We start from the raw sequence: 16,862 nt of genomic DNA, 5'->3' as shown, positions 1-16,862 counted from the left end.
TTAAAGAATCCAGCAGCTATTGTGGCTTCACTTGAGGTATTGTAATCCAGTGACCATGTTGTTACCTTAACCAAAAATGTTGGAGGGACTGAGAGGACGTGCCGTGTCATTTTTCGTAGTAAAACAGAAGCAAACCGGTTCAGAGTCACAGGAGGAATCCACGCTTTGAGTTCAGCAAGTCAGATCCTCAAAAAACGTCACTTTAAAGCCCATTCGGAGATGTTAAATTGCAAGCTGAATGGGGGGTTTGGGCTGGGCAACATGGGGTAAAAACGCCTCACTTGTAAAAACTCTGCTCCATATCAAAGTCTCTGTGTGCCCCGCATCACCCAAAGCCCCCATGAATGTCTCAACGTTTAGATCCTACTGTTCAAATTTTTTGGATTGGGTTGAGGCTTTGGTTATATTTGTCCAAAATATTCTGATCCTGCTGAACCTAAAGGCCTTCTCTTGCTGAATGTATGCCATACGAGAAGGAAGACAGCTAATCAGATATAAACTGCCATGTAAATAAAGGGACGGAGGTTTAAAGAGGCTTTTATGATGCAAGGGGGTTGTGGGCGTTGCTGTATGTGTTGCTGAGTGTCTGTGCGATCTTTTTAGGTTTGATGATGCTTCTCTGGGTAGAACGTTGCTGTATTTAACCTGTATGCTTTCCCTTACCCCCCCAACATAAGAGGAAACTTTTTTTTGTTTCTAGTAATTGATTGATTCGGGCGTGAACGAGAGCGAGTCGCAACCGCTTTGAACTCCTCGGGTCCAAAGCGAGCGCTGAGGACTTTCAGCTAAGCACCTTCTGTTGCACTCCGACCTTGTAATCAAAATGAAAATCGATGCTCTATTCTGCTAAAACGGCTGCAGTACTTCTCCTGTTATCTGGTTAAAAAGTAAGGACGGAAAGTGAATCCAATCGGGATAGAAAATAGGCAGCTGATTCAATGTGTTAAATAAACACCGCGTCCAACTTTGTCAGCTCGGAGAATCGATCCGGAGCCAAACTGTAAAATCGATGCGATGGACATTTCACTCAGGTTTGCTACCTTTCCAGAGAGATGTATTGATCGCCGCAGCGTGGCTTTCCATTGATTTCTGTAGGCTCGTCCATCCCCCCCATAATCAACCTGTTGATTTAACCATGCTGAAAGATTCCCCTTGAATTTTGATTGGCTGAGAAAAAACAAGGAGCATCCTAGATTGTTATTAACGTAACTCGCTGCCGTTTGCTTTTATCACTCTTCCCGAGAGCTTCTTGAAACAAGGTGTAGGTGATTGTTTTTATCCAAGGGCTTCATTATACGGCTTGTAACCCCTGGCTCATTGTTTGTGTAGAGCTGCCACATTTCCACTTCCTGGTTTCTGATCAGTAACATGCACTAAACCTCGTTCTCTGTTGGGTCATGATGCTACAGCCCGCTCCATTAGCAACACTTTGTGTTTCTTTTTTTTCCACTGGGAAAGGTACATGCCAAAATGCGATTGTGAATGAACCGAGTCCATTTGAGTCAATAGCTGTTGTGTGCTTCGATACTGTTCCAGTGCAATCAATTGGTCCTCTTCCCTGTTCCTTTGTGCTAATACCAGAGTTTGCCCTATTAAGCTGCTATCAGGACTGTGCTGATATTATTTGAATGAGTCCACAGTCAGTGAGAGCAAGACGGACGGAGAGTTGAAGAGCTAATGGAAAGTTTCAGGCAATATCAGGCACCGTCTCTATTTCATTGCATCTAGTAAGAAACTGTAAAGCGTAACTCACTCCCACTCAAAGGACGACATCCCAGACTTTGATCAGTACCACTCTGTTCAAACCCTCCGCCACGAGGCCGACGCGGCGCCAACATCGCACGCGCTTCCGTCAGTTATCTGTTTAGTGTCCGTGTCACGAGCGTGTTCAGTCAGCCGGCCTCCGGCCGCTGTCGAGGCGCGCGTGATGTCGCGCCGTATCCGCCTGATGACGGGGGGGTTCAAAGTGCGATTGTTTAATGGTTCTTCTTCTGGACCTCGCTGTGAAGTGGGATAGAAATCCCTCATACATGTTTGACACTGACTGACAATTATTGAGGGTTTCTAAGTTTCAAACCTCTCATTCTTGCTGTACCAGATATTAAAGGGTACTGAATGCCTTGGTGTTGATATGTTAGCAAATCAGGGTATTATTTTTGTTTGTAACAGTGTCTTTGATTTATCGGTATGTTCCGTTCTGTTGTTTTTGCAATGTGCCCCATGCACATGGACTGTATATACCTTGTGCCTAGTATATCTAGTTTCCACATAGTCTATTTTTGTGGTATGTATGTGCCTGTAAAAATGCAAATATGTGTTTTTATTTTCAACTTGCAATATATGTAAAAAAGAAAAAAAAAACATTAGATGAAGACTAGTATTGCTGAATTAAAATGACAATGTCAGTATATATAATTTTCCCTGATTTGGGAAACACAAAATTGCACATTTTTGTTGGTTTGAGCCTTCCAACACCATGCGCGCTGTACTCTGTACTTTCATGTTCTGTACATACGGTATACACAGAGATGTGGGGCACATTGTCGTGTTTGTCCACAACCTGCTGTATCAGAAACATTTTCTACAGTGAGAGGGTGAGCTCTGACAGGCTTCTGGTGGATATCGGCAGTCTAGACGTTAGCTTAGATGACCTGCCTGCTGCACAGAGCCAAAAGAAAATAAGACGGTGGAGACGCCTGCACAATATCAATACAAGAACACAAAAAGGTGGTGCACATGCTGGAAAATCTCTCTCAAACCACATTGTCGATGCTGGTTGCACACTTATCTGGTGTTTGCCATTATAAAAAAAAAAAGATCTCTCCGAGGCCGAGTTTGGCTCACGAGCCGCAGCAGTCACGAGCTCGACCCCCGGTTGAGTTACCTTGACAGCCAACAGCAGAGTGCATGCTTGTATTTTTCTCCTCTAAGCAGAGTTCTGTGTACGATTCTTAGTGGGACCTTCAAATCTAGACACTGTCATGTACCAACTACTGTACAATGATTTTATTTAGTCTTACAGTTAAACCTTTGTGTCGTAGCTACTGTAGCCTGCTTAGCTTACCTAAGCCTTCTCTCTGCTTCAGGACTCTGTGTATCGTGTGCTTGAGTTTGTTTGTGTGTGTGTGCGTGTGTTCCTGTGCCTTTCCTTCTATAATGTTGGTCCCACTTGAGAATACGACGCCATTTAGGGGGTTTGAAACCCAACGTGAAGCTGAGAGAGACGCCAGCACAAGCTGGAAAGCGTTACACCGTCGCAACTCCACTCGTTCTGAAAAGAAACCCGGCACTGTAATGCTCCTAGAAACGACTCTAGCACATCCCTAGACTTTAGTAGCATCCACAGCATGCACGAGCAGCTCGGTGTGGGCATCCAGACACACTTTACCAGCACCATGTAGACAACAGCACAGATATCTGACACAGCACGTGTCCTCTCTCTCTCTTTCTCTCTCTGAGGCCAATCTGCAACCATCTCAGGCTGTGCTCGGCTTCTGCTCTTAACTAAAAGTACTTCAGAACTCCAGCTCTGTCTAAGTTGATGTCTACAGTCCAGGAACAAATCAGCTCCGAGCCCGAGCCGCCGCACTTCCAAATCGATCTCAAAGGATCACAGGGGGGTAGTTGGGATATTGCTGGTGATATTTGTCGCCGTCCAGTCCTTTCAGACTGCGATGCACAGCTGGCTGGCGAGGGCGCCGGGGTCCTGATTTGCGCCTGCGTCCAAAAGGCTGTCCTGTCCACCACCTCTGCTGGCCGAGAACACAGAGCCACACCCTGGTCTCTCTCAATAAGCTGGTCTGTCAGTCAGTGGCAATGTCGTTTAAGCGTTCGTAAAAAGACGATACATTGTTGTGCAATAAAAAGATGAGCGCATTGGCATACTTACATCTGTGTGTGGACTTTTTATTCATCGCTGGTTGCAGTGTGTGTGTGTGTGTGTGTGTGTGTGTGTGTGTGTGTGACACATTTAATGTGGCTCTTGGGGTTACAATGTAGCTGCAAACAAACACAAACACACACGTCAACCTTGTAAATCAGCCAACAACCCCTCCACCCTTGTTCTACCCCACATTAGATGAGATCTCTCTCTCTCTGCAGACGGGGGCTCTGCTGCATCCCTGATGAGATGTCTGAGCTCAGTCTAAGAGCTTTCCACCGTGTGTGTGTGTGTGTGTGTGTGTGTGTGTGTGTGTGTGTGCGTGTCGTATGCACACAGCAGAACACAGTGTATTTATTCCTGTACGTAAGAGCGCGTGCACATGCAAGCCCCAATTTTGTATTTGTCTTATACAGAGAGAGAGAGAGTAAATGAACCAGTAGCAGTAGTGTGTGCATGCATGTGTGTGTGTGTGTGTGAAAGGGTGGGTGGGTGTGTGCGTCAGAGATGAGGGCAGTCCAAGGACACACTCCTCTGGCAGCCTGAGAGCAGCACCCACCCGTTCTCTCTCTCTCCGTCTATTTCCTTTTCCCCGCACACACACTCTCACACACACGCGCGCTGCTGTCTGGATCCTCAGTGATTATGCATGGCACACTGAGATAGACAGATTAAAATTACATGCAAGGTGAGGTTTGGACACACACTTCATGTTGCCCCCTCACATCCTGATGCGGCTGCTACAAATGTGGGTGAGGCCATCCGCAGTGCGCGTACAGTTTTACCTTGACGTGACTTAATGTCCTCTCTCTCTTCAGCTCTATTGACACACACACACACACACACTCTCTCTCTCCATTTCATTGTAATTCAATGAGGAAGCAATGTACTGATAGTGGCTGCAGGCAGCTACTACACCAAGTTGTGAAGCTATATGTAGTGTGAGTATATAGTTTCATCCTGTATATGGCCGAGGATCGTCCTCTACCTGCTTCCCTCTGCAGTGCCGGTCCTCTGCTGTGTCCCTGGCTGTCCTACTTCAATTAATCATATCAGCATCTCCTGCACTACCCCCCGGCTGTTTACCTCCAGAGGGCAATTTGCTTATTTAGCTGCTTTCTGGTCTCCTCGTCCCGTCCCATCAATCTCCCTCCAGTTTTTCCTCGCTCTGCACCTTGACTGGAAACTTCCTATTTTGTCCGTTTTTAGGAGCTTAAGCGTCGTGGCTCCCCGGGGTTCTTCCCTGCAAAAACCTGAAGCTACAGCTGGTGCAGTTTGATATTGGTGCAACATTTGCAGGTGTTCTCGCGGATGTGCACTGAAAACTAAGTATGTGTGTGAATGAAAAGAGGACACACAGGCACAAACATTCACCCTTCTGCCCTCTGCTCAAGCTGCTTCGGCCATGTCTCTGTGCACTGGGGAGCATCTAGAGAACGCAGCTCCAATCTGAATGCCAGGATTAGCATTTGGTCCGAGCTCCATGAATGAGTCAGTGAGCAAGACACAGAGAGACGGAGAGAGAGAGAGAGAGAGAGAGAGACAGTACAGTAAATCATTCCACAGCCGCAGGCAGCCTCAGTCACATCACAGTTGCTGGACAGTGGGCCGTGGAGGAAGTGAGAAGTGCGTCAAGCTGAAACGATCAAGAGAAACACACACAGTTAGTGACAGGAGGGAGAGGTCACATGCTCTACTACAATCTATGTCCTCTTATTTATACGAGACAAAGTGACTCATATCAATGTGTTTGACCTCCTGTCTTTGTTTTACTATGTTTATTCCTTCTGTAGACGTAAAAAGATATTTTTTATCTCGGATCAATGCAGCGCAGTCTTCACTCAAGGACACACGGCCTATAAAACAGGTGAATCAAACTGTTCGTTCTGCCATCGCTGCACACATAAAAGAAAAGAGAGGATGGCAAAGAGAATTATTTTCCCTCACTTTGGTTAGCATCTAAGCTAAAGTAAAACCACTACCGTTTATAGTTAACAGCTGATTGCATATATTTTTTTACCCATTACATTTGATTCTGACTCTGTCGTTGTTGTTTTAAATAGTTGAAATGATTTCTTACATCTTGGAAACAAACAACCGAATAAAAACTTACAGACAACTATAAAAAATGAGGCCGTGCTCTGTTGTTTTTAACATTTTTTATGATTCTTTCTCATCTATCCATCCATCAGCTATATCAGTGGTTCCCAACCCTTAGGGGGGCGCCAAAGATCGCTAGGGGTGCGAGAGGCTTTGTCTGCACTGAGATTGTCAAGATTAGATTTGCACACGTTAAATAAAATCATTAAAAAAGCACTCACTTGATAATCAAAAGTCTGTTCAATTATTAAAATATATATATTTTTGATCCTCATTCAAATGTAGAAGCTGCTTTGTAGGCCACACCTGTGTGAACTGATTGGTGTTAATAAAGATTTGGAATGAATCACTTCCTTTTTTTGGTGTACGTGTGTGCGGGCTAGGGGGGCTCAGCCTGTCTTAGATACAAGCAGGGGCTGCTGAGAGGAAAAAAGGTTGGGAACCACTGAGCAATACAACTTATCCTGTTCAGGGCTGCAGGGAGGCTGGAGCCTATCTCAGCTGTCATTGGGCGAGACGTGGGGTAAACCCTGGAGTGATCGCCGGTCAATCACAGGGCTGACACACAGAGACAGACAACCTTTCACGCTCACATTCACACCTACAGTCAATTTTAGAGACACCTATTAACCTAACGAGCATGTCCTTGGACTGTGTGAGGAAGCCGGAGTCAACATGCAAACTCCACACAGAAAGGCCCCCAACATCCGAACCGCGGGTATCGAACCAGGAACCTTTTAGCTGTGAGGTAAAGTACTAACCACTGCACCACCGTGCAGCACTTTCTAATCGGCACTTTGTTATAAACTTTACTGCATGCATCTGAAAATATATTTCAAACATTTTAAAGTCACATACCATTGATGTTGAGGTTAATTCAAACACAATACGTCTTATCATGTGTTATATGCTGCTTACATCAACACGTTATGTAATGAGTGTCTTTGGGGACAGAGGGAGGAAGAAGAGGAGGAAGAGGGCACCAGCAGTAACAAGGGCGCAGCCTGCCTAAAGTATGCAGCCTGTACATGCAATGTTTTGTATAAATTATGAACTCTTTACTTCCTGTCAGTCCCTGAACACAGTTTTTCAAAATAAAACGATAATCCAGCATCTGTTCCTTCTTGGTTAAACTTCTAAAAGGCTTCTGTGTTCATGTTTTCTTTCTATAGAAAGGAAAAGGTAAAAGCGAGCAGGAGCAGAAAGGTGTCTGCTGGGCTCTCTGGGAGCAGCTGGCCCAAGCAGCGCTCCATACATCTGCTCTGCTAAACACTCCTATTACCGACGCCCCAGAAACGTCTGTGCAGCCCCTGGCCCAAAGAACAGGACAGACATATAGAGGGTGAAGTGGGGAAAAAGGAGAGAGAAAAGCAATGATCTATCCTCGCAATATAGAGAACAGGAAGTAAGATTAAAGTAGAAATATAAGGAAAACAGTCCACCAGATATTATCACCTCTTTTCTAAGAATAGAGTACTTTACTTTGTTAGCAAAACATTGAATCTCCTCGGGTCTTTCAGCTGTGATTGCACCAGGAAACGAAGGCGTCCGCTCAATAATTTCCCTCCATCATCCACTTCCTCCGATAATATTTGCTCTGGGCCGCCAGCTGAAGTGATGAGAGCCCGGACAATGCTTTGGCTTCTGAATCATCTCATCTGTTCTGCTCTGTCAAGGTCTGTACTCTCAGTGACACTGTGGCCATTCATCAGAGCACACACACACACACACACACACACAGAGTAAAAGACTAAAATTTCACCATCCGAGTGAGCCCCTCTCTGCAAAGCTTTAACGAAACCAATCAGACGTTCAGAGCAGCCCACACTAAACTTACCACACTGCTTTGTGTTGTTGATCATATATATGCAAAAAGTGGAATTTAAATCTACCTTGAGCTTTTGAACACTTGTGGAGCGAGTTCCTGCCATAGACTATAGATGGACGACACGACAGCTCCCTAAAAGTGAAGCCAAGAATCTCTATCGCCCCCTGCTGACTGGCTGCAGTATATGTCATAAAGCCCGCCTCCTCCATGTTAACAGATGGGACATGAGTCAAACTATAACATCAAAATACACAACAAATACATTTTTTTCATTATTATTCTGATTTACGTCCAAGTGTTAATTTTTCTGAGAAGTTTAGTTTTTATTACTTAATTAACAAAGGGCTCCAACACCATGATTGACAGCTCTGTTATGTGTTCTGGGTAGCAGTAGAGGCGGGACATTAATACTGCGGCTCCACCAGCAGATCTCTACTGAGCAGCCTCCAGCGCCAGATGACGCCACCAGCGCAAGATGGCAGCACTCGCTTCACTTTTGTACAAGGAGAGGAGGTGAAGATGTGTCGTCCATCTTTGTATTCAGTCAATGGTTCCTGCCTAATTGGGACGCATTGTTCCACTGATCTACAGGTGGCAGTAACGTGTCATTGCTACGTAAGATGCAATGCACCAGGAGGGAAGAGGAAGACTTGCAACAAGTAGACAGAAGCCTCTCTTCATTTTCTCAGCTCGTACATCCCCTTTTTTCCTTCATGCAAGATTTCAAAGCAGCAAAAATGTACGACACACTATGTATTTTGGTGAAAATCACTGAATGTAAATGGAAACGGTCGTAGAAGAAAACTACATAGAGGTGCATTCATTAAAGAGACATCATAAAGCTGCATGGGGATCTACTTTTTGGCTAACTTGCTGGCTAACCAAGTTTGCTACCTGAATGATTTCGGAGGCTCAACCTGATATACGTTACTTTATGTCACAGATCTCGAATGTGCGTCTTTTTCTATCATGCATGATTGTGTTTGGTGAAGCTTGAGCTGAAAGACGTTCATGTACTTAGTGTACAGCTCTCATTTTGACACCCTGAGAGACAAACCAACAGAAAAATTACAGGTTCTGATATATATTCATTGCAGGCATTAAAAACTATAAGGAAGGGAGAGGAAGCATTGGAAAACAGAGAAATAAAAATGTGCTGTGTGGGTCTGTGGTTGTTGTCGAGCATTAGCCCGGGGGTCGGTCTGTTCTGCTCCGTCATTGTGTTGCCGATGTGACCGTAATCACTAACACACTGCTGTGGGCTCTTTAGTTTCCTCGTTGAATCCGGCGCTCTGTGCAGAAACATAATCTGTAGAAGTCGTTTTAAGTGGCCTTAGAAGAGATTGATGATTGTACGCTGAGGCATCTTAAACAGGCCATTGTTTCTGAGCAGCAGTGACGGTGTAATTGTCAGGAGGATAGAGAAATCCCACAGCATCCATCACCTTCACACAGAGCACCCCTGGGTCCTAACAGCACCCTCTACTCTCATCTGGGAACGAACAGACCTCGGTAAGTCCTGCTCGCAAAAACAAACGCTGCAAAAATGTACTGAAGCCTCTGTGCTCAGCTGAGTGTCTAATGAGCCGGCACTGTATCTGTATCTGTTTGTTTCTCACCACGACGTGACCAATCGATCTTTATTTATTTCACCCGAGCTCTGCTATTTCGTTTTTTAGGAGTGTGTCACACAGGATTAGAGGATGGAGCTTCAGTAATCCAACGCAGGTTTGGGGAATCGGGTGTTTGGCCAAAAGAAAAGTAGTGGACGAACTTTCATGTGAGCTCATTAGAGGGGACTTTGATAGCTTAATTATAAAATTAAGTACATACATTGCTTTACTACATACATGCAGTAGGATATATAAAGTTACGTAGAAGATGAAAAGTGAAGGTTGACTCTCGGCCAACGCAGGACTCAAACTCCTGGGTGAGTGCAGACGTTACTGCTCCTTTTACTACATCACAAGGCGTTCTAGAGGATTTGTTTGTCCCCCTTAAAAAAAAGGTGCCATCATGAGATTTGAACACATTTTATTACACAACTGTGTTAAATACTTGATTCTGATCTGGTTAATTACGCCATGTCTCGATTTCTCGTTGCTATGAAGAACAGACCATTGCTAGGGATGCGGCTCTAATCACAAAATCTGAAGGACTAACTGGAGTCATATCAATCTACCAAAAGAAGTCCGGTAAATTTGACGTCGGTCTGTTAAACGGAACCCAGTAGGCTACGGGATACAGCGGTGTCTATGGACAATAAAATGTAGGTGACAAGACAGAAAACCTAAATCAGGAGCTGCACTGATTCCTGCGGTCCGGTTCAACTTGTCTTCACATCAGTGAAAATGTTTCCATTTAACGTGAGCAAAAACAGCTAGCTTAGCTCAGCTAGAGTTAACTGTTGCTACGGACGCAGCTCATACTGCGAGTGTAACAGACTTTAAACGGAAATATAATCATTTTTAAATGAATAAAATTATTTCGAAATCAATATTTTGTGTGAAATGATTGAGTTTGTAACTAAATAGCTGTGTAATAAGCGGGACAATGTATAGTGTGCAGGTCCTGCCCACTATACATTATCCCTTACATATACCACCCTCAGTGCAGTGCTAAGAGGTCGTTTTTGTTTCACGTTTTTGATGTGTTTCAACAAATATTTACAGACATTCCTGTTTCCTAGAGGACAAATCTAGTTCGTAATTGTTCAACAATTTGGTTTAGAACACAATTAATGTTATATCGTACTGGTGAACAGTGTAAAATCCAGCTAAACATCCGCATCTTGTCTGTACGTTGACGTTAGCATTTAGCTAAAAGCACCAGGTACGGAGCTGCTAGCATGGCTGTAGGTTTGTTGGACGTAGACTTACTGATTACCAAAATAAAATTGGCATACATTTTTACATAGCGTGAATATCATTACGTTTAATACTCTTAGAAACTGTTTCTGCATCCGTGATGATTTAACATAAGGGGATCGATGCGTCAGACACCGCCCTACAAACGGGATTTAGCTAACGAAAAACAAACGTGAATCGTGAAGTCTACAGCATTTTAGCTAGCTTATCAGTCATCAAATCAAAATGTGCGTATAATGGTCACAAATTAGGGAGATGAGGAGAATAATAAATCTTCTGCTGAGTTTATATTTGACACACGTCACATGTGCTCTCTTCCATTACAGACGTTCTCCATGACTCTAAGAGGCACATCCTAATCTAATAGAGATGACAAGGAAGCTCATTTCCTTTTCACTTCCTCTCTCTGTCTTCTATCAGACCACCGCTGCTGCGACCACACACACACACACACACACACTGTATGACCCAGTGCACGCTCCTGCTCCGTATTGTCTCTGCTGGCGTTCATTCTGCGCCCCATCATGCTGAAGAGTTGGTGTTATCTAGGATGGCAGAATACCCAGGGCCTCTCCCCTCTCCTGCTCTCCTCAGATATCCCAGCATGCTCTATTTCTGTCCCTGCGTCTCTCTGCTCTCAGCAAAGTGCCGCTGACGTCTCTCTCTCTCTCTCTCCACTAAACAGACGAGGGCTGTCAGTGATGGGATTCAGCTGAAGATCTGAATTTAAATAAAGCTTTTTCCTTTTTTTTATTCCACCAGATTATGTCTCCCACCTCAACGCTGTTTTAGAAACGGAGCAAACATAAGACAACGGATGTGTGATGATGAGTTTAAAATATGCCATCCCGCTTTTGTCTAATTGAGAGTCATTACAATGATGAGATGTTATTTTTACACACAAAAGCAATTAAGTAATGAGACATAAATGATTATTGGGAGAGGAGGGAAGAGAGAGGGGGGTGTGAAAAGGGCAAAGGGGATAAGGAGTGAAGGGAGCAGAAATGAGAAGAGGGGATTATTTACAAAAAAAAATCATCTGTGAAATTGCTGAGTCACTGGAAGGGTAAAGCTGCAGACCAGCTCCCTCTTTCTCCTTCTGTCTCCTCCTCACCCACAAGACACACACACACCAAGACACACAGCCTGTCCCCACCCCGCCGCAACCGTCACCGCCAAACACACACTTGCGCACACACACAGCGACGGGTGCAGGGGGGAGGATGAGGCATATTGTTACTCCACAGCGATCCTATGGCAGCGTTTTCGGCTGTGCTTTCGTCACAAAAACAAACAAGATCACACTTTACAAGGGGGAAAAAAAACAACCTATTTATTCACAACTAAAGCAGCAGCAGATTGGAAGTCTCAAAGTCAGATGACGTAAAATGACATCAGATTGAGATGTGTGTCAGAAAAGTTTCAGGATGAAGATTTGATACAGTTCTAATAGTCACAGCCTCACAGATGACGTTTTCATGGATCTGAACATTGTGACTCTATCTTCATTTTTTTCCCCCTTCAGCGTGTGCATCAATGCTTTGAGATTCGCCCTGATCGACATATCTTTCCCATATGTTCTCACATGCTCCACTTACTGGAACTTTGCAGTCCTCTGGAGCAGAAATTAGTGTGTGCAAATCTGTGATTGGCAAAGCTTGATAATCCCATCTATTACACTGCTCAGTGGGCAGAAGGCATTTATGTGATTGGTCAGGATGGATTTTATTTATAGTTGTACAGCCAACAGCGAAAATGTAACAACAGCAGCATTAATGACTTAGACTCTTATGACAACTAGAGTGATGACAACAAACGTGGGGTCTCATGTGCTGCATGAAGAAACGTTTTAATGTAGCTGTAAGTACATTTATGCTACTTTAGACTTCTTTACAACTTTTTTACCCCACTACACTTATTTGACACTTACAGTATAGTTTATATTATAGTTGCATTTTCAGGGAATAAACTACTGATCAGTACACACATTTTACTAGCTAAAGCATGAAACCACTGCTAAATCCTGTGTAACAAAAACCTCATAAAAGATCATATCATAACACTGAAAGTGTATTTTAAAGAGACTTTTTACATTTTGTTGTAAATATAAGGACTTTAAAGTTTCTGTTACCACTTTTCGACCAACGCGAACCTGGTTGTAGTTCAGGGCTGGTACTCGTGCTCTTCTCTGATCTGAAGCAGTTTCAGGCATTAAAAATATCTATTAAGAAATAATCAATTTTGTCGCTTTTGAGCTTGCTTGCTATTGTAGGTCACATAGATGCATCAGTATTAATTTCAGTCTGTTTCATAACCACCAAAAGACTCACAGGAGCTTTAACTTAAAGCTACTGAGAAGAACTTTAATTTGTGCTGACTTTGGCGCCCCCTGGGGACAAAGCGGTGCATTTAATATCTTTCTCCACCTGTGCAGACATAAGTAATGTTTTTCTGACAAAAAAAACTCATCCTGCTTCCGTTAAATTGTAAAACACATCACTCACTGTGAATATTTTTCTGGGAAAATGTAAATAAAGGCACCTCTCGTCTGTGCACTGTAAATCGCTTCTTCTATAACCGACCTGGTGGCAGCGGCGACGGACATTAAAGATGACTAAATAGAAATTCCTGATGCTGTATCAGTATCAACATCGGTCTGCTTTATAAACAATTACAAACTCCTCACAGTAGGTTTAGATAACTTCAGATCATCCAGAGGTCATACACTCTGCATTTAATCATAAATAATCAGCTGATTACATGAATGAATTCTCCAATCAACTGCAATTTCAGGTTCTGTTATTATCTACACTTTAGTTCATCAGTGGGAAAATAACAATCAAACACACACACACACACACAGCTCTACACATGTGGAGCAAGCAGCATTAGCAATCGATTGACAGAGCAGCGCCCCCTGCTGGTTGTGTCAGAGTGACAGGAAGGACACACACTGAGAGGAGAGGAGAGGAGAGGAGAGGAGCTGAGAGGTGAGGAGAGTGTGATGGGATACAGTATGACTCAGGGCTATGAAGTCAGAGTGGGTTTATGCAGAGATTAAAGGATTGAGGAACAAGGGAGTGAAAGCGTGGGCAGACTGAGAGAGAGTCCACTGAGTCCGTTCCTGATAGACGACACAGAGTAACACACCACTGTTACTCATGAAAATAAACTGTAATCAACATTAAGATACAATAACACCTCAGGAGGGGGAGCGATCAATACAGCCCTCGCTGTCTCAGCGGGGGTTAATACAGCTTAAATCACTTCTGAGCATGCAAGGGGTAAAAGAAAGGACGTGTGTGTCCTCTGAGGTGGTGGATGAGGCTGTCCAGTAAGTAGACAGTGCCAGATTACATCTCCAACCACAGCTCCTCTGTCCATCAATAACACAGTCCTGTCCAAGTGTCCTTGAGCAAAACTAGACCCTCCTGTTTACCTCAGTCTCCGGGGATACGAGTGGCACGTAAATTGACCTTCAAATCAATAACACAAAAAGCAATGTGACCAGTCGGTGGTGTGGAAAGTTTCATTTCATTTTTCGTATCCCAGGAGGCACTTCTGCAAACACCAGGGGGCACCAGGAGAGATTGTGCAGGGGCTCGGCTAAGTGGAAAAAGTGGGAAGTCATATAAAAGACGCACATATCCACATGTTTGTGTTCAGGAGCAAAACAAACACTGTCATATATATTTAAATTTATACATGGGACTGACAGAGAACTACAGTTCAGCTCTACTAACATTAAAAATGTAATTTAACTCAACATCAATGTATGTGTTGGTGGCATGTTAAAATAAGGTGTTGGCACCACATGAACAAGTCTATTAAAGTAATTGAGGATACTGTTTTTTGTGGTGGACATGTGAATCCTCCAGGACGTTACGGGTCGTTTGATGGGTCACACAAACATGGGACTTTCACCCAGGAGGGCAGAGTTTGAGGCCTAGCTGAGGGTTCACGTTGACTTTTTGTTTTATACATAATGTTGAGTTAATTTTGTCATGTACGTAATGTAACAAAATGTCTATATCTAAGTAACTTTATTGACGTGAGTACTACCAAACCACAATCCCCCCCCTAAATCTTAACCTTAATATTTTTAACCCTTCCAGCAGAGCAAGCATTTCTTGATATCTCTCCTGACTCCAGACATCTTATCTCTAAGTTTGTGTGTTTATTTACAGGTGTTTGTTTAAAGGTAAGCCTTCCTAGTTTCACATTGATTCTGACTGAGTCACGTCGCCAATGAAGTAAACATGTCGGACTATGAGTGATGAGTGATGAGGAAGATTAACCTTTAACAGCGGATCCAACGGGACCTCTAAGGGCACGATCTGTGTCGGGAAAACGATGACATACGTGCGGTGTAATTTTTTTTATTACAGCCAGGAAAATCACAAATGTATTTTCCTCTGTGACAACAAACATCGTCTCACAAGTTACCAATTCCAGCATGTTCTCTTGCTGATGGATCATGTCACCTGAGAAACCGGCCTGTCGCAGGCGTAGTGATACTGGATTTATCAGGAGAGAAAATAGTGCCAAAAGAACAGCGCAGTATATGAAATCCTAGGACGATGATTTTGTGTTGAAAATGGATCACCACTGTCTGCGTGTTGTTGTTGTCGGGTAAAACTTTTTGGTTTCATGACCCTGGCATCTCACCGGAACTACTTATTCTACGTTCGGAACCGGCCAGAACTCCGACCACAGGACTCGGAGTGTGAGCTAACAGCATTGCATCTACTACACTACTAAGAAGTATTTCACACAACTTAGTGTCCAAAAATCTGAACTAGGTGAGGTTGTCCAGTGTCCACACTGTTGTAAACTCAGGTTGCACAGATTTGACTCCCCTGTCTGGCCACTGTGTGACAGATGCAAAGTGTCAGAGGGCACGCTGTCTCATGCCTTCTGGTTCTGCTCACCCTTCACTAACTGGATTCTGGTCCAAAATATTGGACTGGTTCTCTAACGCCAGGTGCTGGACTTCCATTTTCGGCTGCTCACAGTCAACTGAAGGTCTCCCCACCCCCGGCATCCAGTCGAGGCAGATGGCTGTTCAACATGAGCCCAGTTCTGCTCAAGGTTTCTGCCTGTTAAAAGGAAGTTTTTACTTGCTACTGTTTCCATGTTGCTAAGTGCTACTCAATGTGGATTCATGTTGGGTCTCTCTCTAAATAACATAAAGAGTACAGTCTATACCTGCTCTTTTTGTGAAGTGTGATAACTTTGGTTATGGTTTGGCGCTACACAAATAAAATTTGATTGATTGACCCGTGCAACGGTCACTGATTCTGGGAATGACAATCGCCAAGAGACTTATTCTGAGAGAATGGAAGTCCACCTCCGCGCTTCATTTCATAAATAGATTGCTAGATAGATTGCATACAAATGGGTTCCTCAGGCTGGTTCGATGAGGACATTTTCGGCTCTTTTCGACTTCTCTTTCATACTCCTTGTCAGAGATAACGATTAGCAGCTGTAACTGCATTTTGACTCATTTTCTACCTACCCTTCATCTACCTGTTTTTCTTTTTAATTTCTCTAAATGTGGTTATTTTTCTCACGTCTGAGCCTGGTGAGCCTACAAATTAAGTATTAAACATTTGTTATCAGCTTTTAGAAGGCTTATTACACACTTGTTTTGCATTGTTTTCTGTTGTCCCTGCACATGTTTAACACCACCACCACACGATGCAGTGTTAAGAGGTCAAGAGGCAAATGAAATGTTGCTGCGTATTTGCTGGACGTGCAAACTGTCTCTATATTAGCTTAAAGGCTGATAAATGCCAGGGTCAGTGTGCTTGTGTCCACTGCCCCAAAGCAGCCAAGAAATCACTTAATGTAAGTTTACGAGCACACAGAGAAGACTGAACTCCACTGACCTATCCAGCAACTTATAAACCACATGATGCAATGGATAAATTAAACTAGTTAGCAATATTGATAGTAGAATGGATACCAAGTTGACCAAAGCTACCCAGAAAAAGAAAACAAAGTCGTAAAAAATACAATTACACTCATTAACTGTGTTTTGACCTGACCTGAGTTGAAAAAACATTCTTGTAAAACACTGATATAAGTCTAAAGCCTGACAAGTGTGAGTTTATACAGTGCCATGATAATATAAAACATAAAAGAGCATGTGCTCATGTACAGTGCTTTTAAACTGCACTACATT

This window comes from Semicossyphus pulcher, unplaced genomic scaffold, assembly GCF_022749685.1.
Source record: "Semicossyphus pulcher isolate SPU_LCO1_2020_fin unplaced genomic scaffold, fSemPul1.0.p SCAF_7, whole genome shotgun sequence".
Classification (NCBI taxonomy): Eukaryota; Metazoa; Chordata; class Actinopteri; order Labriformes; family Labridae; genus Semicossyphus; species Semicossyphus pulcher.
The sequence above is the reverse complement of the archived record's forward strand: the minus strand, read 5'-3'. Positions refer to the sequence as shown.